The sequence below is a fragment of the Physeter macrocephalus genome, chromosome 12 (assembly GCF_002837175.3).
Source record: "Physeter macrocephalus isolate SW-GA chromosome 12, ASM283717v5, whole genome shotgun sequence".
In the NCBI taxonomy this organism is placed as follows: domain Eukaryota; kingdom Metazoa; phylum Chordata; class Mammalia; order Artiodactyla; family Physeteridae; genus Physeter; species Physeter macrocephalus.
The window spans coordinates 20,158,413-20,165,886 of record NC_041225.1 but is presented as its reverse complement, the minus strand read 5'-3'; the positions used below and the strand labels follow the sequence as shown (position 1 = coordinate 20,165,886).

The window sequence follows — 7,474 nt, the reverse complement described above, 5'->3', positions numbered from 1 at the left end:
CTTTTTCTGAGGTCCTGGATCATCTTCACTATCATTATTCTCAATTCTTTTTCTGGAAGGTTGCCTATCTCCACTTCATTTAGTTGTTTTTCTGGGGTTTTATCTTGTTCCTTCATCTGTTACATAGCCCTCTGCCTTGTCATCTTGTCTGTCTTTCTGTGAACGTGGTTTTTGTTCCACAGGCTGCAGGATTGTAGTTCTTCTTGTTTCTTCTGTCTGCCCTCTGGTGGATGAGGCTATCTAAGAGGCTTGATGAGAGGGACTGGTGGTGGGTAGAGCTGACTGTTGCTGTTGTGGGCAGAGCTCAGTAAAACTTTAATCCACTTGACTGTTGATGGATGGGGCTAGGTTCCCTCCCTGTTGGTTGTTTGGTGTGAGGCAACTCAACACTGCAGCATACCTGGTGTCTTTGGTGGGGCTAATGACAGTCTCTGGGAGGGCTCACACCAAGGAGTACTTCCCAGAATTTCTTCTGCCAGTGTTCTTGTCCCCATGGTTAGCCACAGCCACCCGCTGCCTCTGCAGGAGACCCTCCAACACTAGCAGGTAGGTCTGGTTCAGTCTCCCCTTGGTCACTGCTCCTTCCCCTGGGTCCCAGTGCACACACTACTTTGTGTGTGCCCTCCAGGAGTGGAGTCTCTGTTTCCCCCAGTCCTGTCAAAGTTCTGCAATCAATTCCCACTAGCCTTCAAAGTCTGATTCCTTAGGAATTCCTCTTCCCATTGCAGGACCCCCAGGTTGGGAAGCCTGACGTGGGGCTCAGAATCTTCACTCCAGTGGGTGGACTTCTGTGGTATAAGTGTTCTCCGGTCTGTGAGTCACCCACCCAGCAGTTATGGGATTTGATTTTACTGTGATTGTGCCCTTCCTACTGTCTCATTGTGGCTTCTCCTTTGTCTTTGGATGTGGGGTATCTTTTTTGGTGAGTTCCAGTGTCTTCCTGTCGATGATTGTCCAGCAGCTAGTTGTGATTCTGGTGTTCTTGCAAGAGGGAATGAGAGCAGGTCCTCCTACTCCACCATCTTGGTTCCTCTCTGTGTAATCTTTTTTGCTTAGTTTTGTGAAATCAGTTTTCCTTAGACTCTTTAAAATTTCTTACCCATTTTAGCTGTATGCTTTAAAGTTATCAGAAACCTCTACTTGTCAAAGTCATTTTCCATGAATCTTCCTGATGATGAAGAAGCTAATGCTTTGCAAAACATAAGTGTCTGTGAATGGCAACCAGCTTAAAAACACAAGGTTAGAGATATAATTACAATGTTTTTTTTACAAAGGAGCTTAACCCAGGTGTTGTGACATGCAGCATTTTAAGATAACACCTAGAATTATGACAACATATCAGGGCATAGCAGATTTTAGGACTTTCATATAAATTTTGGAATATTAATGACATTTACTTATATAAACTAAAGTTCATCTCCAATCAGTTGACAGTGTTTCTCAAGTAATTTTAACATACCAAATAAGCCTAATTAGTTTAACATTCTTCTCTGATATGTCTCAGGGTTCCTTTGAAGCAAGCACATCTCAGAGTTAGCTGGAGGTTAAAAGAAATTTAGTTAGAATTTGATATTTGGGAAGTTTGTTAAATATATAAGAAAGGTTTTAAAACACATGAGGTCACTGTGAAATATTACTTATTCACTTAACTAAAGTCTTTAAGAAAGTTTTCAAAAAAAAAATTACTTAAAGGCACAGAAACTCACACAATCTGTTACCAAAGCAACACTCCAAGAAAACTTTTCTTAACAGAGAGAAAATTAAACTCCAGGCTTGACCAGCTTACTTTTAACAAGAAAATCTGCTTACTAAATTGAATTAAATCTAAATTTGGTCAATTCTATCCATGCACAAATCTTTTTTCTTAGGATTCCTTTTCCACAAAACTTCCATCACTTTCTGTATCCAAATAGTTTGTCCCTTATTTTTCCCATCTAGAGACAATCAGCTCGAAGAAAAAATTACTTTTCCCTTAATGAAATGTAATTCCATCCTTCATACCTCCTTTTTTACAGTACACATCTTACTTTCCTACTGTATACTGAAATGTATTTCTTTATTATTTCCAGTAGCCTTAGCTACATGTTTAAGATAGAATCCTCAACTCTTAAAATCTTAGTTTCCAGTGAAAACTAAGAAATAGGCAATTATGAATCTTAGTTTCCAGTGAAAACTAAGAAATAGGCAATTATGAACTGTCTTTTACATTAGCATTCAATAGATTGGCAAACATAAATACCAATAATAATTTCTAAAAATATGTGCTTTCTTATAGAGACTATCTAAGGGTGGCACCAAACATATTCGATAGTTCTGAACACTTTTAGTTTTTCCATAAAGGGAAGCCAATGTCAGGTAATTAATATTTCAGTATTTCTTTTTTGGGAGGTAATGACCTAGTTATTAAACTTCTGTCATTTAACTCAATTTGGCATAACTCTAAGATTTCAATTTACCAACTATCTGGAGTTATTATGTTCAAGTACACATGTCTAAAACATGATCATTTCTAAACAATTCACCCCAAAGCTCTTGCCTCATTTGCATTCAATTTACTTATAAGAATTTTATCACAATAATTTTCTTGCTGACAAATTTGCAACAGATAACAAGATCTTGTTTGTTATTTCTATTAAACCCGAGTATAATAAAAGTATTATACTTAATGTTCATGACTCTAAAGACATGTCTACATTAATTAGATCAGCAAACTTAAACTAACCTTAATACCAGATATCAACTTAATATTGAATAATTCCCAGTTCACGTGAACCTGAAAGCCATTTTTTCTAGCTACTTTTATATTTAATTTGTAAGTGCTTGCTTACTTTTAAGTCAGTTAAGTAGAGCTCTTTGTAAGTGCTTGCTTACTTTTAAGTCAGTTAAGTAGAGCTCTTTATAGATTCAATTTTGATAATATTTTCCAGAGGTAGAGATATTTCATATGTATAATGTGTTCACAGACATAGACAAAACTAGAGCTCTCATAGGCTCACTTGAAAAAACTCAGTTATGGGACTTCCCTGGTGGTGCAGTGGTTAAGAATCCACCTGCCCATGCAGGGGACATGGGTTCGAGCCCTGGTCCAGGAAGATCCCACATGCTGCAGGGCAACTAAGCCCATGCACCACAGCTACTGAGCCTGCACTCTAGAGCCCGCGAGCCACAACTACTGAAGCCCACACACCTAGAACCCGTGCTTTGCAACAAGAGAAGCCACCACAGTGAGAAGCCCGTGCACCACAATGAAGAGTAGCCCCCACTTGCTACAACTAGAGAAAGCCAGCGTGCAGCGATGAAGACCCAATGCAGCCAAAAATAAATACATTTTAAAAATTAACATTAAATTTATAAAACTCAGTTATGAATCAGGTATTACAAGATAAACTTACTAGTTTACAAGGGAATAAACATTACTTGCTCAGATGACAAAGGCTTTACTATTTGTTTTTGATAAACCCTTAGAAAGCTTATGAACTAAACTTTGGCTGATGGAGCCTTCAGTCCCAAGTATCACACATTGATTATATAAGCTCCTAAGAGCCCAGGTAGATCATCTACATCTCAAAGGCACAGGAAGGGTAAAAACAACTTCTCCCAGAAAGGCCCTTCTCTAAGGATCAGAATTTAAAGAGATATTTTTCCAAGCTAGATTTTTCTAATTGCATATACAAGAAAAGGAATCTGTTTTGGAGTTTCAAAAGAGTTTCATCTTAACCAGTTTTTCTCTAGAGTCTAAAGAGTATTGTGGCCACACAATGTTATAATAAAATACTATCTTTCTCTTAGTCATAGTCTCATAACAAAAATCTTTCCCATTTCAAAAGACAAAAGATAGACACGAAACACAAGTTCACAAACCAGACTGGTCACAAACTCAAATTCTCCTCAAGCCCGTGGAGAGACCAGTTTGGAATCTCACTTTTTCTGCTCCCTTAAAGAATTGACACTTTATGGCAGGGAAGACTGACACTTATCAAGGTCAAAGGGCAGCGAGCTGCCACAGAACAGGAAAGAGAGATTGGCTGGTGCTAGTTCCAGCAGATTTACCCAGACCTAGAGCCCATCAGCTCTTAAAGTTGCAAGTTTCATTTCTATCAACCTGAAGTAAAAAGGCAGCTGGTGTCAGGCAGGAAAGAGACCAGGAGAGTCCTCTAAAAAATTGGCTTAGTCAGCTGCTGAGACCTCCCCAGAAATTTCCCCACGAAGGCCAGCTAGCCACGAGCAGCTGACTCATCACTACTGTCCTGGTGCATTGCTGTGTCTGGTGGCCTTACTCCAGGAAGCCCAGAGGACCCAAATATCACGAGAGTTCAGCTCCACACTGGGTGCCAAAAAATCTGTTACCAAATCAGATCCAGCTGCTTGCCACTGGAAAATCAATACACGAGAGAGAGGTGTTGGTAGAAAGGAAAGCTGCTTTTCATCAGAATGCCAGCAATCTGGTTAGATGGTGGACTCAGTGTCCCCCAAAACCCACCTCCAAAGATTCTGCTTGACCATGAAAGTTTTTAAAGGGAAAAAGGGTGTAATCTCAGTTAATCACTGAGATAGGGGGTCAGAATGGTCACCATCCCCCACTGTACGCAGGCTCGTCTGCAGGCTTATAGACTTCTTGTGGTTTTTCTTTAGATGCTATCTTGTTCACAGCTTTTTCACAAGATTCCTGAAGGGAAAGCCAGGGAAGAGATATGGTCATCTGATAATTGCTTCTTCTTCATTTCTACTTCTTTGATCTATGAAAAGAGCCAACAGATTAGGCAAGGTATTATGTGATCAAAAGATTTGAAAGGTGTGCTAGGGCTGGAGATGCGTAGACTATGGAGGTGCTTTGTTTAAGGTTAGTGACAGGACAAGAGGTGTCTCCTGCAGAGAGCTCTTTCCTGCCAAAATCTGCTTATGGTATGCCTGGGTGTTGGACAAACTGAAAGCTGAACATGAGCATGTTATCACCATTGACATCTCCCTGTGGGAATTTGAGAACAGCAAGTACTATGTGACTATCATTGATGCCCCAGGACACAGAGACTTTGTCAAAAACATGATTACAGGCACATCCCAGGCTGACTGTGCTGTCCTGATTGTTGCTGCTGGTGCTGTGAATTTGAAGCAGGTATCTCCAAGAATATGCCCTTCTGGCTAACACTCTGGGTGTGAAAGAACTAATTGTCAGAGTTAACAAAATGGATTCCACTGGTCACCTTACAGCCAGAAGAGATACAAGAAAATTATTAAGGAATTTAGCACCTACATTAAGAAAATTGACTACAACTGTGACACAGTAGAATTTGTGCCAATTTCTGGATGGAATGGTGACAACATGCTGGAGCCAAGTTCTAGCATGCCTTGGTTCAAAGGATGGAAAATCATCTGTAAAGTTGCCAATACCAGTGGAACCACACTGCTTGAAGCTCTGGATTGCCACCAACTTGTCCAACTGACAAGTCCTTGCATCTGCCCCTCCAGGATGTCTACAAAATTGGTGTTATTGGTACTGTCCCTTTGGGTCGAGTGGAGACTTGTGTTCTCAAACCTGGCATGGTGGTCACCTTTGCTCCAGTCATTGTTAGAACTGAAGTAGAGTCTGTTGAAATGCACCATTAAGTTTTGAGTAAAGGCCTTCCTGACGACAATGTGGGCTTCAATGTCAAGAGCATGTCTGTCAAATATGTTTGTCATGGCAATGTGGCTTGTGACAGCAAAAATGACCCATCAGTGGAAACATCTGGCTTCACAGCTCAAGTGATTATCTTGAACCATCCAGGCCAAATCAGCATTGTATATACACCTGTGCTGGACTGTCACACCGCTCACATTGCTTACAAGTTTGCTGAGCTGAAAGAGAAGACTGATCATCATTCTGGAAAAAAAGCCGGAAGATGTCCCCAAATTCTTGAAATCTGGTAATGTTGCCATTGTTGATATGCTTGTTGGCAAGCCCATGTGTGTTGTGAACCTCTATGACTATCCTTCTTGCTCGTTTTGCTGTTCATGACATGAGATAGACAGTAACTGTGGATGTCATCAAAGCAGCAGACAAGAGAAGGCAGCTGGAGTTGACAAGACACCAGGTCTGCCCAGAAAGCTCAGAAAGCTAAATGAATATTATCCCCAACACCCTCTTTTTTTAAATTAAAATATAGTTGAATTACAATTTTGCATTAGTTTCAGGTATACGGTCAATTGATTCAGATAAATATATATGCCATACAGTAGTCCTTGTTGGTTATCTACTTTATATATAGTAGTGGGTATATCTTAATCCCCCACTTGTAATTTATACCTGGCCCACCCCATCCCCTTTAGTAACTATAAGTTTTTCTGTGTCTGTGGGTCTATTTCTGTTTTGTATATAATTTGTATCATTTTTTAAAGATTTAAAAAATATAAGTGATATTCTATGATATTTGTCTTTGGCTTACTTCACTTAGTATGATAAGCTCTAGATCTATCCATGTTGCTGAAAATGGCATTATTTCATTCTTTTTTATGGCCAAGTAATATTTCATTGTATGTATATACACCACATCTTCTTTGTTCATTCATCTATTGATGGACATTTAGGTTGATTCCATGTCTTGGCTATTGTAAATAGTTCTGCTATAAACATTGGGGTGCATGTATCTTTTTCAATTATGGTTTTCTCCATAATAGATGACCAGGACTGCAGGATCATATGGTAGTTCTATTTATAGTTTTAAAGAATCTCCATATTGTTCTCCATAGTGGCTGCACCAATTTACACACCCACCAACAGTGTAGGAGGGTTCCTTTCTCTCCACACCGTCTCCCGCATTTGTTATTTGCAGACATTTTTTTTTTTTTTTTTTTTTTTTGTGGTATGCGGGCCTTCCTCTGTTGTGGCCTCTCCCGTTGCGGAGCACAGGCTCCAGACGCGCAGGCTCAGCGGCCATGGCTCACGGGCCCAGCCGCCCCGTGGCATGTGGGATCCTCCCATACCGGGGTGCGAACCCGGTTCCCCTGCATCGGCAGGCGGATGCGCAACCACTGCGCCACCAGGGAAGCCCTGCAGACATTTTAATAATGGAAATTCTGACTGGTGTGAGGTGATACCTCATTGTAGTTTTGATTTGCATTTCTCTAATAATCAGCCATGCTGAGAATCTTTTCATGTGCCTTTTGGAATCTGTATGTTTTCTTTGGAGAGAGATCTTCATAGATCTTTTGCCCATTTTTGATGAGGTTGTTTGCTTTTTGATACTGAGTTGTATGAGCTGTTTGTATATTTTGGAGATTAATCCCTTGTGAGTCACATCAATTGCAAATATTTTCTGCCATTCTGTATGTTGTCTTTTCATTTGTTTACAGTTTCCATTGCTGTGTAAAATCTTTTAAGTTTAATTAGTCCCCATTTCTTTATTTTTGTTTTCTTTCATTACTCTAGGAGAAAGATCCAAGAAGATACTCCAGCAATTTTTGTCAAAGGGTGTTCTGCCTTTGTTTTCCTCTAGGA

At 40.0% G+C, this 7,474-nt stretch overlaps 1 pseudogene; it reads left to right on the top strand.

Annotated features, from left to right (window-relative positions):
- Positions 1 to 4,909: 4,909 nt before the first annotated feature.
- Positions 4,910 to 6,296, top strand: LOC102974442 (elongation factor 1-alpha 1-like; annotated as a pseudogene).
- Positions 6,297 to 7,474: the final 1,178 nt, after the last annotated feature.